At 39.9% G+C, this 22,071-nt stretch overlaps 1 non-coding gene across 1 annotated transcript; it reads left to right on the top strand.

Moving 5' to 3' along the window:
• Window positions 1–487: 487 nt before the first annotated feature.
• Window positions 488–594, top strand: LOC140833225 (small nucleolar RNA R71). Its single transcript, XR_012118357.1, has one exon. It is a non-coding gene; the product is annotated as a small nucleolar RNA R71 (small nucleolar RNA).
• Window positions 595–22,071: the final 21,477 nt, after the last annotated feature.

Genomic DNA, 22,071 nt, shown 5'->3' with positions numbered 1-22,071 from the left:
TTGGCGGTTTTGGTTGTTTTGACCTCCCCACGAAAAGTTTGGGTGATTCCTCCATCCCGGATTATAAGAGTTTGAATAAGGGTCATTTCTAGGACGGTTCTGGAATCCCACGTGTTTTGCTCCCTCAGGCACATAGAATGGATTGCCATCTTGGCAATCCTGCACGTCATGCTCACCTCCACACTTATCACAGAAAATCTCTTGCAGACGCATAGCCGATCCACTCGCACTCATCCCATCAATCTTTCTGTTCAAAGCCTCTAACTGTGCTGACACCGCAGACAAATCAGTAACTTGATTAACTCCAGCACCTCGTTTCTGCCTATCAGAATGAGGATGATAGCTACTAGCAGCCATCTCCTCCAATAATTCATATCCTTCCTCAGCCGTTTTTCTCAGCAAGTTACCACAGGCAGCAGCATCTATCATGGTACGGTTAGGAGTAAGCAGACCGTAGTAAAAAGTTTGAACAACTAACCCAAGAGGTAGCTCATGGTGTGGACATCTCCTCAATAAATCCTTGTATCGCTCCCACGCCTCGTAAAGTGACTCAAGCTCATATTGAGCAAAAGTAGTAATGTCGGCTCTCAGCTTCATAGTCTTCGACGGAGGAAAGTACTTGATCAGGAATGCCTTCGCCATATCCTCCCATGAAGTGATAGACCCTACAGGCAAACAGTTTAACCACGCCTTAGCTTTATCTCTTAGTGAAAATGGAAATAAACGTAAACGAACAACATCATCAGACACAGCATTAAACTTAAATGTATCGCAAATTTCAAGAAAATCAGCTATATGAGAATTAGGGTCGTCAAGTGCACTTCCCCCAAATTGAACAGTGTTTTGAATCATCTGAATGATAGCTGGCTTGATCTCAAACTGGTTAGCTCGGATGACTGGTCTCACGATGCTTGGACGTGCTCCATCAAGAGACGGTTGTGCATAATCCATCATCGGTATACGGCGTGGCATCTCAATCCGTCTCTCATTTTGGCGGTCCGCCTCCTGCTCTTGTTCGTGCCTCTCCATTTGTTCCTTGAGTCTTTGCTGTTGTCTTCGGCGTCTAGCAGTGCGTTCGATCTCAGGGTCAAAAGGCTCAAGCTTAACTTCGAGTGATCTTCGCATGCACCACAAGAAAAATCTGCAACAGAATAGGAGTATCCACTAACAATAAAATAAATAATACTAAAGAATTTAAATGAAAAATAGAAAAATTGTGAATCAACAGTCCCCGGCAACGGCGCCAAAAACTTGATCGAGCAAAACTTGCACAGTGAATAGTCCCAAAATTTGTTTTATAAATGAAAGCTCGATTTAAAATATCGCAAGTGCACGATAGTCAAGTTATAATAAACGTAAGTGAATACGAGTATCGATCCACAAGGACTGCGTTACAATATTCTTATTTTCACTTCAATTTCTTTAGCAACGATAGATTGAGTTGGTGATTAAACTAAAGTGAATTTAATAACTAAAATGATTAAAATGCAAGAACAAATAATCAAGAAGTCAATGATTAAATTGGATGTAAATCAAATGAGAAGCGAATTTGTTGGGAATTATCAGCTCACCTACCGCTCGTGTTCAAATAATTATACTCGACTTTTACTCGTGCATTCGACGGAATTCCCTAGACTAATTAATATACTCTGTCGAGCTATATTAATACTAATCATAAACATGCAGTAATCAAGTATCCTCAATTATTTAACAGTTCACGATTGCATTACGCTCTATGGAATCCGCTAGCTTTCATCCGGGTGAATTATCACTATCGACACGTACCCAATTCCGTATATCTACTAAAATTGTAAATCCGTGGTCTATGCTATTCGATCCTATTGTCAATTATTCTATCGAAATCATTAACAACATGAAATAATCAAAGGAAGTTAGCTAGACTTCAATTGAAATAAGAAAACACAAAAGCATAAACAAATCACTCATAAAAATGTCGATAAATAATGTTAAACAACGAGTACGGGGTAGGATCACCTCAAATCCCAACAAATATAGAGTTTAGCCAACAAAATTCATAATAAAAATCAACAATCTATGCAAGAAATAAAACACTGAATATGAAAATACTAAAATATGACGACGGATGAAGGCTGCGACGCTTGGAATTCTCGAGTTCTTCGAAAGTCTCTCTTGCTACTAGCCTTCCTCCCAAGAAAAGTGATGGAAAATATCAGAATAGTCTCCAAATCGGCGCCTCTCTCGTGTATTAGGTTATGGTGTAAGATAGAGTCCACAAAACTTGGAAACAAATCTTCCCGGATTGCGTCGCTCGCTAGGGCGGTCAAGATTGTCCGCTGGGGCGAGTGATTCTCGAATTAAAATTCCTGGCCGTGTCTTTGGTCTCGCTGGGGCGGTCACTTTTGACCGCCCTAGCGAGAGCTTCGCGCAAAATATTCTCGTTCACATCGATGGATTCGCTGGGGCGGTCATTTTTGACCGCCCTAGCGAAGGACTCGCGCAGAAACTCCTCGGCTGGGCCAATATGCTCGCTGGGACGGTCACTTTTGACCGCCCTAGCGAGACCTCTTCGATGCTATGCAAATAAAATCCCACTTTTTGGTCTACTTCCTACAAAACCACCACAAAATACACGAGATCAGCCAAATGCTAAATAATGCTAAATGAATGCTAAATTAAACTAAACAAACTAATATGATGCATGAATGCGACTCAAAACCAACACTAAAAACACGTAAAAACGAGTCCTATCACAAAAACTTGATCGAGCAAAACTTGCACAGTGAATAGTTCCAAAATTTGTTTTATAAATGAAAACTCGATTTAAAATATCGCAAGTGCACGATAGTCAAGTTATAATAAACGTAAGTGAATACGAGTATCGATCCACAAGGACTGCGTTACACTATTCTTATTTTCACTTCAATTTCTTTAGCAACGATAGATTGAGTTGGTGATTAAACTAAAGTGAATTTAATAACTAAAATGATTAAAATGCAAGAACAAATAATCAAGAAATCAATGATTAAATTGGATGTAAATCAAATGAGAAGCGAATTTGTTGGGAATTATCAGTTCACCTACCGCTCGTGTTCAAATAATTATACTCGACTTTTACTCGTGCATTCGACGGAATTCCCTAGACTAATTAATATACTCTGTCGAGCTATATTAATACTAATCATAAACATGCAGTAATCAAGTATCCTCAATTATTTAACAGTTCACGATTGCATTACGTTCTATGGAATCCGCTAGCTTTCATCCGGGTGAATTATCACTATCGACACGTACCCAATTCCGTATATCTACTAAAATTGTAAATCCGTGGTCTATGCTATTCGATCCTATTGTCAATTATTCTATCGAAATCATTAACAACATGAAATAATCAAAGGAAGTTAGCTAGACTTCAATTGAAATGAGAAAGCACAAAAGCATAAACAAATCACTCATAAAAACGTCGATAAATAATGTTAAACAATGAGTACGGGGTAGGATCCCCTCAAATCCCAACAAATATAGAGTTTAGCCAACAAAATTCATAATAAAAATCAACAATCTATGCAAGAAATAAAACAATGAATATGAAAATACTAAAATATGACGACGGATGAAGGCTGCGACGCTTGGAATTCTCGAGTTCTTCGAAAGTCTCTCTTGCTACTAGCCTTCCTCCCACGAAAAGTGATGGAAAATATCAGAATAGTCTCCAAATCGGCGCCTCTCTCGTGTATTAGGTTATGGTGTAAGATAGAGTCCACAAAACTTGGAAACAAATCTTCCCGGATTGCGTCGCTCGCTAGGGCGGTCAAGATTGTCCGCTGGGGCGAGTGATTCTCGAATTAAAATTCCTGGCCGTGTCTTTGGTCTCGCTGGGGCGGTCACTTTTGACCGCCCTAGCGAGAGCTTCGCGCAAAATATTCTCGTTCACATCGATGGATTCGCTGGGGCGGTCATTTTTGACCGCCCTAGCGAAGGACTCGCGCAGAAACTCCTCGGCTGGGCCAATATGCTCGCTGGGGCGGTCACTTTTGACCGCCCTAGCGAGACCTCTTCGATGCTATGCAAATAAAATCCCACTTTTTGGTCCACTTCCTACAAAACCACCACAAAATACACGAGATCAGCCAAATGCTAAATAATGCTAAATGAATGCTAAATGAATGCTAAATGAAACTAAACAAACTAATATGATGCATGAATGCGACTCAAAACCAACACTAAAAACACGTAAAAACGAGTCCTATCAACCCCCTCATACTAACCTTTTGCTCGCCCTCGAGTAAAATAGGTTAAAGCACGAGATACTAAACAAACTCAACAAAAACAAACAAACTCAAACAAGAAAAACCAACACAAGTAAATGTCAATGGTGAGTCGACAACGGTTATGTTCATGCCTCAGTTTACTTTCCCACTACCAATCATAGTCAAGTCAAATCGCAAACGAATACTCATTTCTCATCTACACATCAATATCAACACTAGTTTGAACGTGTGTGTGTGTCGTGATGGGTCTAGTCATTCGTACGTCAAATAGATCAATTATCAAATCATGCGAGTCACTTAATTAGCACTTCAATACAAGTCTCACTAGCATGCATTCCCGTATCCATTTATCACTAGCCATAAAGTGAACTTTATTCAACTTTTAAGAGCAGATAGGGGTGTCGAAAGGAAGGGAAATAAGCTCAAGTGGCTAAAAAGTTGGGAGTACACCGATCATTTTCATTGTGCAATCGTCAAGACTTTTGCTTCTGACTTTCCTCGTCTCCTTACATCTCCAACTTTTAGCCTAGGAATAGAATTTCATTCCTTTTATTTAGGCTCTCCCTCACCTTACATCTCCTTATTTTCTTTTCTTCCTTTTTTTTTTGAATGCACAATTTTCACACATGTACTCCCTAGGCTAAGAATGATATCACTTTGGATTATAGCCGGTTGGGAGTTTGATCTTTTAATTAGTGCATTGGAGAGGAGGTACAAGTAAAGTTCAAGGCAAATCAACTTTTCTCAATCAAGGTCACTATTAACGACTTATTTTCACGGGTTTGCATGCTAAATCAACTCATAAATGGTGCCTTTCAAGTTAACGAAACAAAATTTTCAAATTTCACCATTATTCCTACAAAATCCTAGTCCCCACGCAAATGTGCTCAAAAGTTCAAATTTTGTACCAAACTTTATGCTTCAACAATTAAGAGTACCGTTCACGAAGTGACCCAATCAACATTTTTGTAAACTATCAATTCAAGATCATCATTGGCTTATAAACTATGTCTTCTCACCATAAACGACACCAACTAAAAGAAATGCAACGAAACTTAAAGAAATGCAATGAACTAAAACAAATAGCTAAACAACCAAAACAAACTACCCACCCCCTCATACTAGAGTTGTGCCATGTCCTCATAGCACAAAACGAAACAAAGACTAAAAACAAACATAAAAACGCATGAATGCAAATGCAAGGACTGAAATAAGCAAACAAATAAAAAAAAGAAAGGGGAAACAGTAAACTCCCCTGATCAGAAGTCCTCCTCCTCGTCATGCTCAGGTGGTCGGACTCCCTCGTCAGCTGGTGGCGGCATAGGATAATGGTACTGGAACTGGAAGGGTGGCGGGTATGCGGGTACAGGATGTAACGAACCGTATTCTACACTACTTAAAATTTGCGGAAGAATTAAAAATTTTCTTAAATAAAATCATTCATACGGTCGTCACTCAACATTCATAAAAATAAATCTCACCATCATCCGTCACCAATAAAATTTTGCTAAAATAAACTGTCTCAAAACGTCTCACGTTCAAATCAAAACATCAGAGTATTTTAAAAATTTGCATAAACATAAACTTGCGGTCCTCGGGTTTAGCCTGCCACTCAGCCCAAGCCTGCCCCTTGGTCATCACCTCCTGTCTCCTCAACATAGTCACCTGCATCGATCAAGTCTAGTGAGTCTAAAGACTCAACACGTATAAACTGGAATAACGAGTACTACATAATAAGGTCGCATGCAATTTTAAAATAGGACATACATAATTTGAAACTTGAACTTGCGCATTAAAACTTGAACATACGTACATACATACTTCGACGTGCCATAACTTAAACTTTCATAAACATACTGCATACGTAAACATACATAACTTCATCATTTTGCGTAGAGGATGTTTCAAAGCAAGTGACCCATAACGTAAAAGAGCCTGATCAGACTATACCACAGTACTGGGCTGACAGGGACGTATCCGCTGCCGCATACATAAGACCCCTGTTCATAATTTAACAGGCCAGTTGATCCACGTTCATAATTTAACGCTTCACAACCACGATCTAACCCGTTCATAATTTAACGGGCGGATTGGTCCCCGTTCATAATTTAACGCTTTCCAATCCTAACATAATTTGGTCACAAGACATTTAGCATACCTCAAAAACTAAAAAAATGTTTTCTTGCACGTCAACATACTTACTTGGCGTTGAGGGATTCGTTGGACTTCGACTGGGGCCGTTGCTGCAACTTACTAACGTGAATTTCATACTTAACTTGCATTGCTTAGACATAGAAAACACATGCTTACTCTCAAGCTCAGTCATACCTTAGGACCTTCTACGATTTGCCACGACACGCCCTTAATAATCCTTGCACTAACCCATAACATCAAACTTAAAATGAACTTACAAATATTTCCCAAAACAAGGGTACACGGACCCCGTGTTTGGGTCCGGGAGAGGGTCCGTGTACATACTGCCTAGAGTGTGTCGGGAAACGGAAGGGGCACGGACCCCGTGCTCGGGTCCGGATGGGGGTCTGTGTAGACTCTGGAAGAAGACATTGAAAGGAAGCAAAGGCACGGACCCCGTGCCCTCATCCGTGTAGGGGTCCGTGTAGATACTGGAAAAAGACTCCGAGAAGACAACAAAGGCACGGACCCCGTGTCAGGGTCCGTGTACAGGTCCGTGCACCCACTGTAATCGCGAACTTACGAAAATTCTGAACACCTAATATTCATCCTTCTAGACTCGGTTATACGGACCATGCACCGACACCTCGAGACTCATCCTAGCATACCGCAACATAAAACCCAAATTGTACAAACGTTTCAAGACAACAGTGTTCGCTCTACGACACACACGACCCAAAATATGGCAATTGACATCAAACTGTTTCCTACGACTTCTAGTTAGCTCGAGTGCCTATCGACATGAAACGTAACCTCAAAAAAACACTCTTAACATCATTACTAACATACCCGTACGCAGCAACAATCGCCCGTCGATTTCCAACGAAGCCTGCAACTTAAAATTTCAAGAACGTATCAATAACATAATTTTCTGAAAATTTCAGTTTGCACGGAAAATATCATAACTCACTCATTTTTCGTCCAAAAATTTCGAATCATATATCAAATCGAAGGTATCGAAAATTTTTACGTTTTTGCCGTTGAAAGTTTTCCCAAAATATGAACAGAAAAATCGCAGTTTTGACATGAACAGTAAAAACGAGTTTCAGATCTAAAAATTTTCCTTCGAAATCGATCCGATTCATGATCCGCTCAAACTACTATCATCATACATAACTTTTACGCATAAAAACAATGCAATACAATATATGACCTGATCGACACAGCAAGAACAGATTATACGTGCCTTTTTTATGATAACGTTACCGAAAGACGACACCGAAGCGGAGATAGAGAGAGGCTTGATCCGGGACGAACGTGACACCGATTTCTTGCAATAAAACCCACCAAAAACCGGATGGAAGGACAAGGGGAAGGGGCGGCTGCTATACTCCTCAAAAACCCTAGCTTTTGCTCTCATAAATAATAAAAATTCTGATTTGTGAATGTGTGTGTGTGTTAACCGATTTTTAGTGTGTGTAAAAGTGTGTTGGTGTGTGTGCGTGTGTTTTAAATATTTAGGAGACTAACTTGCTAATTAAATTAATTACTAAACTAATCTAAAATGCTAGTCTCCCCCAAATAATAAAACCTCTACAAAAAGAAATACTACTTTTACTCACTTTTAAATAAAATTCTTTAATTAAAATATAACACACACCATACTAGACTTTAAAAGTTCTAAAATCATAAACTCACAAAATAATTAATTTAGGATTCAAAAATGCTAAAACTTACTAAATTAATTAAAATGCCCCCAAACTCAACTTAAAATAAAATACCGTATTTTAACTGGTCACAATCGTCACCGGTCTCTTCCTCGATCTCGCCTCGAATAATCGCCTGAATCATTAAGCTCGAAAGACATTTTAACGTGCATCACATAAACATAAATAATTTAAAATAATGCATTTAAATAAATCATGCATCGCCAAAACTCATTTAAATTTAATTTAGATGATTTAATAATTAAATGAATGCATGGGTTATACGTGTATTAAATTTGGGCACTACAGTTCCTCCCCCACTTATAAAAATTTCGTCCTCGAAATTAAGTCTTACCGAACAACTCCGGGTAGCGAAGTCTCATGTCGGCCTCTGACTCCCAAGTGGCTTCTTCCACCGATTGATTCAGCCATTGGACTTTGACCAACTTAGTCGTCTTGTTCCGAAGTCTGCGCTCCTGTCTGTCTAGGATTTGGACTGGTTTCTCCTCGTAAGACAGGTCTGGAGTCAACTGCAGCGGCTCATAACTTAGAACATGAGAAGGATTAGCCAAATATTTTCTCAACATCGAGACATGGAACACATTGTGCACCCCGGCCAGATTCGGCGGAAGGGCTACACGATACGCTAGCGTCCCAACTCTGTCCAAGATCTCAAACGGTCCAATAAACCTCGGACTCAACTTGCCTCTCTTTCCAAATCTCATAACACCCTTCATAGGTGTTATCTTGATAAAAACGTGATCTCCTACGGCAAACTCGAGATCTCTCCTCCTTTTATCTGCATAGCTCTTCTGACGGCTCTGGGCGGTCTTCATTCTGTCACGAATCTTGACCACCACGTCTGCAGTTTGCTGAACTATTTCTGGACCAAGTTCTGTTCTCTCACCAACTTCATCCCAATGAACTGGTGATCTGCACTTCCTCCCGTACAACGCCTCATAGGGAGCCATACCAATAGATGCTTGGAAGCTGTTGTTGTATGTGAACTCCACTAGAGGTAGTCTAGATTCCCACGTTCCTTGAAAATCAATCATGCACGCCCTTAGCAAGTCCTCTAAAACCTGAATCACTCGCTCAGACTGGCCATCTGTCTGCGGGTGAAAAGCTGTACTGAAAAGCAACTTCGTCCCCATGGCTGCATGTAAGCTCTTCCAGAAGGACGATGTAAACCTCGGGTCCCTGTCGGACACAATAGAGACTGGAAATCCATGCAAACGAACTATCTCTCTGAGATAAAGCTCCGCATACTGCGTCATAGAGAAAGTCGTCTTCACTGGCAGAAAATGCGCTGACTTAGTGAGTCGGTCCACTATAACCCAAATGGAATTCGATCCTCTGACTGATCTCGGCAACCCAACAACAAAATCCATAGTAATGTTCTCCCACTTCCACTCGGGGATGGGGAGTGACTTTACCAACCCTGCTGGTCTCTGATGTTCAGCTTTTACTTGCTGACAAGTGAGACATTCTGACACAAACCTACGGATGTCTCGCTTCATCCCTGGCCACCAATACAATAACTGAAGGTCTTTGTACATCTTGGTGCCTCCTGGGTGAATGGAATACGGAGATGCGTGTGCCTCTGTCAAAATATCCTGTCTGATCGAACCAACACTAGGCACCCACATTCTACCTCTGTATCGCACAATGCCGTCTGAAACTGTGTACAGCACACTGCCCTTGGCTTCGTCTTTCAGTCTCCATTTCTGTAACTGCTCATCCGAAGACTGACCTGCTCGGATTCGGTCTAGCAAATCAGATTTGACTGTCAGATTAGACAGCCTAGGAGCCTTGCCATCACGATAAATCTCTAGACCAAACTTCTGAATCTCCGACTGTAGTGGTCTCTGAGCTGTCAACTGAGCTACCACTGCCACTTTTCTGCTCAAGGCGTCTGCGACAACATTAGCTTTTCCCGGATGGTAGCTAATCTCGCAGTCGTAATCTTTCACAAGTTCTAACCACCTTCTCTGTCTCATATTCAGCTCTTTCTGCGTGAAGAAGTATTTGAGACTCTTGTGGTCGGTGAAGATCTGACATTTCTCGCCGTATAAGTAATGTCTCCAAATCTTCAATGCAAAGACAACGGCGGCTAATTCAAGATCGTGAGTCGGGTAGTTCTTCTCATGCACCTTTAACTGTCTGGAAGCATAAGCTATGACCCGACCTTGTTGCATCAACACTGCGCCTAATCCGAGCTTAGATGCATCGGTATAAAGCACAAACTCGCCTTGCCCTGTCGGCATGGCTAGCACTGGCGCTGAAATAAGAGCTTGCTTCAAGGTGTCGAAGCTCTTCTGGCATTCCTCGCTCCACACAAACTTTGCATTTTTCCTGGTTAGTGAGGTGAGCGGCACTGCTATGGACGAAAATCCCTTAATAAACTTACGGTAGTAGCCTGCTAAACCCAAAAAGCTGCGGATTTCAGATGCGTTCTTTGGCTCAACCCATTCTTTAACAGCTGCCACCTTCGATGGGTCCACCTCAATACCATTGCTGGATACTATATGCCCCAAAAATGCAACTTTCTGCAGCCAAAATTCACACTTACTGAACTTCGCAAATAACTTGCGACTCTGCAAGGTCTGCAAAACTGTCCTCAAATGCTGGTTGTGCTCCTCATGGCTCTTCGAGTAAATAAGAATGTCGTCAATAAATACTATGACGAATTGATCGAGGAACGGCTGAAATACTCGGTTCATGAGGTCCATGAAAATTGCTGGAGCATTGGTCAATCCAAACGGCATTACTAAGAACTCGTAATGCCCGTATCTGGTCCTGAAAGCTGTCTTATGGACATCTGCATCCTTCACTTTCAGCTGATGGTATCCTGATCGAAGATCTATCTTAGAGAACACGGTGGCTCCCTGCAATTGATCGAACAAGTCTTCGATTCTAGGCAAAGGGTATTTGTTCTTGATCGTTACCTTGTTCAGCTCACGGTAATCGATGCACAGTCTCATGCTTCCATCCTTCTTTTTCACAAAAAGCACTGGTGCGCCCCACGGTGAGAAACTAGGGCGGATAAACCCTTTGTCGAGGAGCTCCTGAATCTGCTGTTTGAGCTCTAACATCTCAGCTGGAGCTAATCTGTATGGCGCCTTGGAGATTGGCGCTGTGCCTGGCACGAGATCGATTGCAAACTCTACCTCTCTCTCTGGTGGAAGACCGGTGACGTCATCAGGAAAGACGTCTGGAAATTCTTTGACTACTGGCACCTCTGATAAGGATGGAGTGGACACGTCAGGCGCTGAAATAATGCTAGCCAAAAAGGCCTGACATCCCTTGGAGATCAAACTCCTCGCCTGCATGCATGAAATCATGCGAGGAAAGCTTCTCCATCTGGCTGGCTCAAAAAGAAATTGCTCCATGCTCGGCGGTCTAACTAAAACTGACCTCTTCTGAAAATCTATCAGAACTCTATTCTTAGTCAGCCAGTCCATGCCCAAGATAATGTCGAATTCTGGCATCGGCAATATGATTAAATCTGCATACACTAGGTGGCCATGCAGTTCTAGGTCGATATCTCTGACCACACTGGTAGCTAACAGTTCTTCCCCTGATGGGACTACTACCGAAAAATTCACGTCTAGGCCGATGGACTTGAGGTCTAAATGATTGGCAAACGTCTCTGATATGAAGGAGTGGGTGGCTCCTGAGTCTATCAACGCAGTTGTAGCTAATCTCTTTATGAAAATATTCCCTGAGATGCGTTAGCACAACACAACTTATATTCAAAGACACTAACAAGGTAGTAACCCAAATATACTCAAACAACACTAGCATCCTACTTATCCCATGTAAAATTCCACATACAAATTAAATAGTACTGAACTTAGGTAGAAAAGTTTACCGGTAAGTAAAGTGGTGTCTGGGTCCGCCTCCTGTGCATGCATGGCGAATACCCTGCCCTGGGTTGGCTGTTTCCACTGCGGGCACTCCTTCAGCATATGATCTGTAGCTCCACACTTGAAGCACCTGCCTGATCCATACAAGCACTGTCCCGGGTGCTGACGATTGCATTTAGGACACACGGGGAAGGCAACGGGCTTCTGAGGCGCCTCTTGCTGCTGAACTGGACCCTTGCCCTTTGGTGGTCCATGATATGGCTTCTTCGCTGGCGGTCCCTGAAACGGCCTCTTAAACTGAGGCCTCTGATTCTGCTGCTGCGGTGGAGCCTGGTAGGGCCTCTTGCCCTGCCTATCTGCCTCAATATCTCGCTGGTCCTGCTCTGCCGCCAATGCTCTAGATACGGCGACTGCATAAGAAGTGGGACCAGCTACTCTCACGTCACGGCGTAGGATCGGCCGCAGACCATTCAGAAAATGCCTCAACTTTGCTTGGGCATCATTCGCAATGAGGGGCACGAAGTGACACCCCCTCTCAAACTTTCTCACAAACTCTGCCACGCTACTATCTCCTTGCCGCAACGTCATGAACTCGTTGGTGAGTCGGGTTCGTACTTCCTCAGTGAAGTACTTGGAGTAGAAAACCTCTTTAAAACCATTCCAAGGCAGCACCTGTAAATTGACTGCCACTGACGCACTCTCCCACCATAGTCTGGTGTCTCCAGTTAATAAGAAAATGGCACAACGTACCCTATCAGCATCTGCCAGCTCCATAAAGTCGAAAATCACTTCGATGGACTTGATCCACCCTTCAGCTATCATCGGGTCAGTGGTACCCGCAAACTCCTTCGGACTCATCCTCCGGAACCTCTCATATACCGCCTCAGGTCTAGGCCTCTCCTCGGGGCCTACAGCAGTCTGGTTCCTCGCAAACTGCGCGAAGAACTGCGTCATGCCTGCAAGCATCTGCGCCTGCATATCTGGAGGTGGTGGTGGAGGTGGAGGATTGGCTCTTTCCTCCTCTCGGTGCTCCCTGTCCTCAGTCCTATCTTCCTGGTTAACCATACGCCTAGGAGGCATACTGTTCCAACAATTACCCAACACGTAAACCCAACATGCATGAATATAATACCAATATCATAAGATGCACAAAATTTGAACTTTAAAACATAAACATGCTGAAATCATGATCTAATGCATAGTACATAGCGTAACTCAAAACTTTAAAACTTACAGACTTGAGGTGTGACTTCGAGAGCTTCTTGCGACTGGCAGTAGGCATAACCCTTTACAAGAACACCGCTCTGATACCAACTGTAACGAACCGTATTCTACACTACTTAAAATTTGCGGAAGAATTAAAAATTTTCTTAAATAAAATCATTCATACGGTCGTCACTCAACATTCATAAAAATAAATCTCACCATCATCCGTCACCAATAAAATTTTGCTAAAATAAACTGTCTCAAAACGTCTCACGTTCAAATCAAAACATCAGAGTATTTTAAAAATTTGCATAAACATAAACTTGCGGTCCTCGGGTTTAGCCTGCCACTCAGCCCAAGCCTGCCCCTTGGTCATCACCTCCTGTCTCCTCAACATAGTCACCTGCATCGATCAAGTCTAGTGAGTCTAAAGACTCAACACGTATAAACTGGAATAACGAGTACTACATAATAAGGTCGCATGCAATTTTAAAATAGGACATACATAATTTGAAACTTGAACTTGCGCATTAAAACTTGAACATACGTACATACATACTTCGACGTGCCATAACTTAAACTTTCATATACATACTGCATACGTAAACATACATAACTTCATCATTTTGCGTAGAGGATGTTTCAAAGCAAGTGACCCATAACGTAAAAGAGCCTGATCAGACTATACCACAGTACTGGGCTGACAGGGACGTATCCGCTGCCGCATACATAAGACCCCTGTTCATAATTTAACAGGCCAGTTGATCCACGTTCATAATTTAACGCTTCACAACCACGATCTAACCCGTTCATAATTTAACGGGCGGATTGGTCCCCGTTCATAATTTAACGCTTTCCAATCCTAACATAATTTGGTCACAAGACATTTAGCATACCTCAAAAACTAAAAAAATGTTTTCTTGCACGTCAACATACTTACTTGGCGTTGAGGGATTCGTTGGACTTCGACTGGGGCCGTTGCTGCAACTTACTAACGTGAATTTCATACTTAACTTGCATTGCTTAGACATAGAAAACACATGCTTACTCTCAAGCTCAGTCATACCTTAGGACCTTCTACGATTTGCCACGACACGCCCTTAATAATCCTTGCACTAACCCATAACATCAAACTTAAAATGAACTTACAAATATTTCCCAAAACAAGGGTACACGGACCCCGTGTTTGGGTCCGGGAGAGGGTCCGTGTACATACTGCCTAGAGTGTGTCGGGAAACGGAAGGGGCACGGACCCCGTGCTCGGGTCCGGATGGGGGTCCGTGTAGACTCTGGAAGAAGACATTGAAAGGAAGCAAAGGCACGGACCCCGTGCCCTCATCCGTGTAGGGGTCCGTGTAGATACTGGAAAAAGACTCCGAGAAGACAACAAAGGCACGGACCCCGTGTCAGGGTCCGTGTACAGGTCCGTGCACCCACTGTAATCGCGAACTTACGAAAATTCTGAACACCTAATATTCATCCTTCTAGACTCGGTTATACGGACCATGCACCGACACCTCGAGACTCATCCTAGCATACCGCAACATAAAACCCAAATTGTACAAACGTTTCAAGACAACAGTGTTCGCTCTACGACACACACGACCCAAAATATGGCAATTGACATCAAACTGTTTCCTACGACTTCTAGTTAGCTCGAGTGCCTATCGACATGAAACGTAACCTCAAAAAAACACTCTTAACATCATTACTAACATACCCGTACGCAGCAACAATCGCCCGTAGATTTCCAACGAAGCCTGCAACTTAAAATTTCAAGAACGTATCAATAACATAATTTTCTGAAAATTTCAGTTTGCGCAGTCGCACGGAAAATATCATAACTCACTCATTTTTCGTCCAAAAATTTCGAATCATATATCAAATCGAAGGTATCGAAAATTTCTACGTTTTTGCCGTTGAAAGTTTTCCCAAAATATGAACAGAAAAATCGCAGTTTTGACATGAACAGTAAAAACGAGTTTCAGATCTAAAAATTTTCCTTCGAAATCGATCCGATTCATGATCCGCTCAAACTACTATCATCATACATAACTTTTACGTATAAAAACAATGCAATACAATATATGACCTGATCGACACAGCAAGAACAGATTATACGTGCCTTTTTGATGATAACGTTACCGAAAGACGACACCGAAGCGGAGATAGAGAGAGGCTTGATCCGGGACGAACGTGACACCGATTTCTTGCAATAAAACCCACCAAAAACCGGATGGAAGGACAAGGGGAAGGGGCGGCTGCTATACTCCTCAAAAACCCTAGCTTTTGCTCTCATAAATAATAAAAATTCTGATTTGTGAATGTGTGTGTGTGTTAACCGATTTTTAGTGTGTGTAAAAGTGTGTTGGTGTGTGTGCGTGTGTTTTAAATATTTAGGAGACTAACTTGCTAATTAAATTAATTACTAAACTAATCTAAAATGCTAGTCTCCCCCAAATAATAAAACCTCTACAAAAAGAAATACTACTTTTACTCACTTTTAAATAAAATTCTTTAATTAAAATATAACACACACCATACTAGACTTTAAAAGTTCTAAAATCATAAACTCACAAAATAATTAATTTAGGATTCAAAAATGCTAAAACTTACTAAATTAATTAAAATGCCCCCAAACTCAACTTAAAATAAAATACCGTATTTTAACTGGTCACAATCGTCACCGGTCTCTTCCTCGATCTCGCCTCGAATAATCGCCTGAATCATTAAGCTCGAAAGACATTTTAACGTGCATCACATAAACATAAATAATTTAAAATAATGCATTTAAATAAATCATGCATCGCCAAAACTCATTTAAATTTAATTTAGATGATTTAATAATTAAATGAATGCATGGGTTATACGTGTATTAAATTTGGGCACTACACAGGAGGCCGGCCAGATGTGTCGATGCCCAAATGCGTGGAGATCCCCTGTACCAAGTACTCGACGTTCGCACATGCTGAAATCATGACTTGAATGCTTAATACATGAAATAATTTAAAATTTTAAAACTTACAGACTTGAGGCATGACTTCGTGAGCTTCTTGCGACTGGCAGTAGGCGTAACCCTTTACAAGAACACCGCTCTGATACCAACTGTAACGAACCGTATTTTCATACTCAAAATTTGCGGAAAAATTAAAAATTTTCTTGAATGTAAAAATACTCTCAATGTCTGCCATAAAATATCTCAACCAAGTCCCCCATAAGACATGGTTGTTCAAAATAACTACAATAAAAATTTGCTCACAAAAGGTTTGCTCAAAGTATTCCCATCAAAATATGAAATCAGAGTAATTTAACTTTTGCATAAAACTTAAACATGGCGGTCCTCGGGTTTAGCCTCCCGCTCAGTCCAAGCCTGCCCCTTGATCACCACCTCCTGTCTCCTCATCAACATACTCACCTGCATCGATCAAGTCTAGTGAGTCTAAAGACTCAACACGTATAAACTGGTAGTAACGAGTAGTACATAATAAAATCACATGCAACTTTAAAATAGGACATACATACTTAAAACTTGAACTTGCATAACGAAACTTGAACATACGCACATACATACTTAGACGTGTCATCAACATAAACTTTCTTAAACGTGCTTGCATACATGAACATACTTGAACATACATAACTTCATCATTTTGTGTAGAGGATGTTTCAAAGCGAGTGACCTATAACATAATAAATGCCTGATCAGACAACCACAGTACTGTGCTGACAAGGACGTATCCACTGCCACATACATGAGATCCCCGTTCATAATTTAATGGGCTGGTTGGTCCCCGTTCATAATTTAACGCTTTCCAACCACGATCTAACCCGTTCATAATTTGACGGGCGGATTGGTCCCCGTTCATAATTTAACGCTTATCAATCCTAAACATAATTTGATCACAAGACATTTAGCATACCTCCAAAACTTAAAATATTTTCTTTGCACGTCATCATACTTACTTACTTGGCGTTGAGGGATTCGTTGGACTTCGACTGGGACCGTTGCTGAACATACTAACATGAATTTTTAAATACTTAACTTGCATGTCTTAGACGTAGGTACTCGAGCTCACCACCAAAGTGAATAAGTAGCTTATGACATTCTAGTTCGCTCAGGACTTGACCTCGCATAATCATCGTACTAAACCATGGCATAAAATCACAAAAAAAATCCTATATTTTACATAAATAAATTTTAACCAAGGTGCTAATCCATGATATAAAACCCCGAAGCAAATCCTAAAAAAAAAAAAATTTATTTTTTTTTAAATTTTTTTTAAAAAAAAAGGGTGTACACGGACCCCGTGTAGGGATCCGTGTACGGGTCCGGGTAGACTCTGGAAATTCATATTTTTGAAGGAAAAAGGACACGGACGCCGTGCCGGGGTCCGGGTACCCTCTGTCTTTGCAAATTCACGAAAATTCGCTAACTTAACCTTTCACCCATTCAATCCAAGCCTAAGGACCATGAACCAACACCTCTCGAGTCATCCTAGGATGTTATTACATTGATTCAAACCCATAAAAACGCCCCAAACGTCCCTAAGCATCAACAATTAATTCCAACACAACAATAACTCGTAATTAAGCGTAGTTTCGCTTCCTACGACTTCTATTACATCCCAAGCCAAACCCGACCCGAACGAACCACCAAATAACACCTAAATACATCTCTTAACATATATAAATGCAGTAGCACAAGCCCGGCGATGTCCAACGAAGCCTGCAACAAATAACTTCAAGAACACATTTTACATAAAAGTCGCAGCTTGAGCAGTCCCACGAAAAACGTCATAACTCACTCAATGTTCATCCAAAAATATCGAATTTTATATTAAATCGAAGGCATCGAAAAGTTCTACAATTTTCTAGTTGAAAGTTTTCTCAAAATCCCGACAGAAAAATCGCAGTTTTCAACAGAACAGTAAGTTACGAGATTTCAGATCTAAAAATATTTCAAACGCATTCAAACCATTTTCCGCTCAAACGACGAACGTCACACATGAGTTTTCACGCATAAAAATAACCCAACGCATACTATGACAAGATCGATGCAGAACGAACAGAATATACGTGCCTTTTGATATTTAAAATATCGTAACGACGATACCGAAGCGGAGATGGCGTGAGGGTCGATCCGGGACGAACGTGGCGCTAAAATCTTGTAATAAAATTCATGAAAGTTGCTGGGACTTTTCAGAGAGTGGGGAGGCTGCTCTTGGTTCTTAGAACCCTAGGATTTTCTCTTTCAAAAAATATAAAATCAGAATGTGTGTGTTTTGGTGTGTGTAAAAACATGTAAGTGTGTGTGAGTGTGTGTAACGTGTGTGAGTGAATAATTAGGGGAACAATTTGCTTAATTAAATAATTAATCAAGCTATTTAAAATTCTAACTCCCTTAACAAGTCAATAAAATAGTAATTCACTACACACCCTTAATTAAATCCCTTAATTAAAATAACACACACAAAATGCCAACTTTAAAAGTTCAAACTTTTAATTCACTAGATAGATAAATTTGGCTTTAAAATACTAACAGCTTAATAAGTTAGTCAAAATACCCCAACCTCAGCTTAAAAATAAAATACCACGTTAAAATCGCCAAAATCGTCACCGGTCTTTTCCTCGCGATCCCGCATCGAATATTCGCCTGAATCATGAAACTCAAGAAAACATTTTAACGTGCATCGCATAAGCATAGTTAATTTAAAATGATGCAAATAAATAAATAATGAATTAAAACACAAATCAGTGAATTAAGCATGCATTAAAACCATTTAATAAAATACATAAGGAATTTAATAACTTGCACGCACGTGGTTCATGTGGATCTCAAATTTCGGGACGTCACAATCTATCCCCCTTAATTTGAATTTCTTCCCTGAAATTCGCTTATCCTCGATAATCCAAAAGTTAGATTCTTAATTCTAGTATCCCAACGATCCACGCTACCGCTGCGCTACTCTGAATAAAATTAAGTCTTATGTTGTCCTTACGTCTCTTTAATCCTAATTAAATTACCTACCAAAAACCTCGTTTGCAAATCACAACTTAAAACGACTTATGACGTCTTAGTTTTACTTTGCTATGAACTCGAATTCTGACTTTTCTCACAATTCCCAATATTAGGAATAGAGGTTCAAACTTATCGTACCTTACTTTCTTATACCATACCCTTAATGCTCATCGAACTATTACATACACATTTATGCAGTCCAACCTAAGAGGTCTTAGCACCAACGGTTACTGATCAACTTTCATCCTCAGCAATACACTTAAAAGTTAAATCTTATCTTAATCCTCATATGTTAGTATTGGCCTACAATCCTTGAATCGAATATTTACCTTACGATACAAACTTATATAACTTAGCTATTTACGAGTACATCCCAAATATAAAAATTGCTGCCAACCTTTAATTTCGAGTAACATAAATCCGTAAAACCCCAAAATATATAATATCGATCCTCTCCTTAAATAATAAAAACTTTCTAGCATCAATCACAAGCTTAAACTATTTTCTTCACGATTACAATATAGTTAAAGCCTAAGACACTTGAGCCTTCCTCATTGGAACGAAGTCCCACTTAGACGTATCCCCAATACTCAATTAATTCTAGCGTATAAAACTTAATAAGTTTCCTTTGTTAATGATGGACTAACTCTAATAAATAAACTCCACTTATAACCAATAGAATTCTAGAATCCCCATATCAAGCTTTTAGATTTCTTACTCAATAAAAATCTTAATATTCATTCATTGATAACTTATGTTGAACACTGCTAATTCTCTTTTGTTTTTATTTCACCCAAAAATTTCGTATGATCAAATATCCCATAAATTTGAAATTCAACCTTACGCAACCCAATTAGTTTTGGATAACATAATTTCAACACACATATTCACTTATTCTCAAGTTTTTTAATAACTTACAAAAATTTCTCAAGACAGGATGTCTACCTCCATTCTTACATGCGTCTATCGAGTAGCCTAACCATCAATCATACCCAACTTTCTAGAAAAACCATATTCCAAGAAAAATATAGTCCTCACTATGAAGATCATGACTAAAACTTATGACACGTTAAACTTAATTTCCCAAAAATTTGCTAGTTCAATGTCTACTCTTATAACTTAGCTAACCGATCAACTTTACCTTAAATCTTCATCACTCTGAATTCCTAATTTGCCACAGCATTATTTCACAAACGTTTAACTTTCAAGCCTAAGATTGATTCATCCAACAATGTCCTTGATTATCATTCTTTATAACATTATAACCCAGATATATAAATGTTCTAAATATCCTTCTAGCCTAAATCCCTGAAAATTCCTATCATTTAAACCATTCAATTCTCACTTGTCGCTAAACTAGTTTCCCCAATTTCTTAACAATTACAAAATCAATTCCTAATTTCCTTGATAATTACTCAACCTTGTCCATAATTTTGAAAATCCTACAATTACCCATAAGTCCTTGGCGTTCCTAATTCCATCTTATAGATTTCTCGTAACATAAAGTTCAATAATTTTAAGCTTATTAAACCCAAATCAATTCCATAACCTCGAAAAGCTGCTGATCTTACTCAAGTGTTCCTCAAAAGTTCGAACTTAATCCTCAAAAACTTCGAAATTTGTAATTTGGCCCTTAAAGTTCTCGAGAATTACCATTTTGACCCTACAACCACACGAAATTTGCATTTCCGGTCCCCAATAAAATCTTCGATTTTAGTCTCATTAAACCTTAAAATCCTCAAAACTCGGAATTTAATCCCAAACGATAACTTCGAAACTAGTCCCTTAGGAGTTTTATCTTTGTACTTAGGTCATGAAACTATGGGTCATTACCACTAGGTCCTTAAAATTCTCAATTCGTGCAATTAAATCCTTAAATCCAACTAGGGGGAGCATGCATCCTAAATAAATTCTATTCTTGTATATTTCCAAATATTGTCGTAGCCTCAAATATTTAATCCTTACATGGAGTTCTCAAAAAGCAACTCAGCTAGCAACCACAAACCATCAGTAATTTCTTAGAAAATCTACAAGTCCCAAAAGCATTCATAATTGTCAAGTTTAACTTATGACACACAAGTATAACATCAGTACTACTAACCAAAAATTAATATAGACAAATCATCTCCAACTTTTCCAGACGCCCAAAAGCAAAATTCTTGCTCATGTCCCATTTCCACCACACCAGCATGCAAGAAAATAAAAAAAAATTCTCATTTCATGTCGTAACATGCATAAAAGTTTTAAGGATCCAACCTCAATTCATAACGACAAATAAACCTGTACTCTAAAACGTATGTCATGTAAACATACAGGTGGTTGCATTAAAACATGCACATGCTGAAATCATGACTTGAATGCTTAATACATGAAATAATTTAAAATTTTAAAACTTACAGACTTGAGGTATGACTTCGTGAGCTTCTTGCGACTGGCAGTAGGCGTAACCCTTTACAAGAACACCGCTCTGATACCAACTGTAACGAACCGTATTTTCATACTCAAAATTTGCGGAAAAATTAAAAATTTTCTTGAATGTAAAAATACTCTCAATGTCTGCCATAAAATATCTCAACCAAGTCCCTCATAAGACATGGTTGTTCAAAATAACTACAATAAAAATTTGCTCACAAAAGGTTTGCTCAAAGTATTCCCATCAAAATATGAAATCAGAGTAATTTAACTTTTGCATAAAACTTAAACATGGCGGTCCTCGGGTTTATCCTCCCGCTCAGTCCAAGCCTGCCCCTTGATCACCACCTCATGTCTCCTCATCAACATACTCACCTGCATCGATCAAGTCTAGTGAGTCTAAAGACTCAACACGTATAAACTGGTAGTAACGAGTAGTACATAATAAAATCACATGCAACTTTAAAATAGGACAT

The sequence above is a fragment of the Primulina eburnea genome, chromosome 5 (assembly GCF_022965805.1).
Source record: "Primulina eburnea isolate SZY01 chromosome 5, ASM2296580v1, whole genome shotgun sequence".
NCBI classification, from domain to species: Eukaryota; Viridiplantae; Streptophyta; class Magnoliopsida; order Lamiales; family Gesneriaceae; genus Primulina; species Primulina eburnea.
The sequence above is the reverse complement of the archived record's forward strand: the minus strand, read 5'-3'. Positions and strand labels throughout refer to the sequence as shown.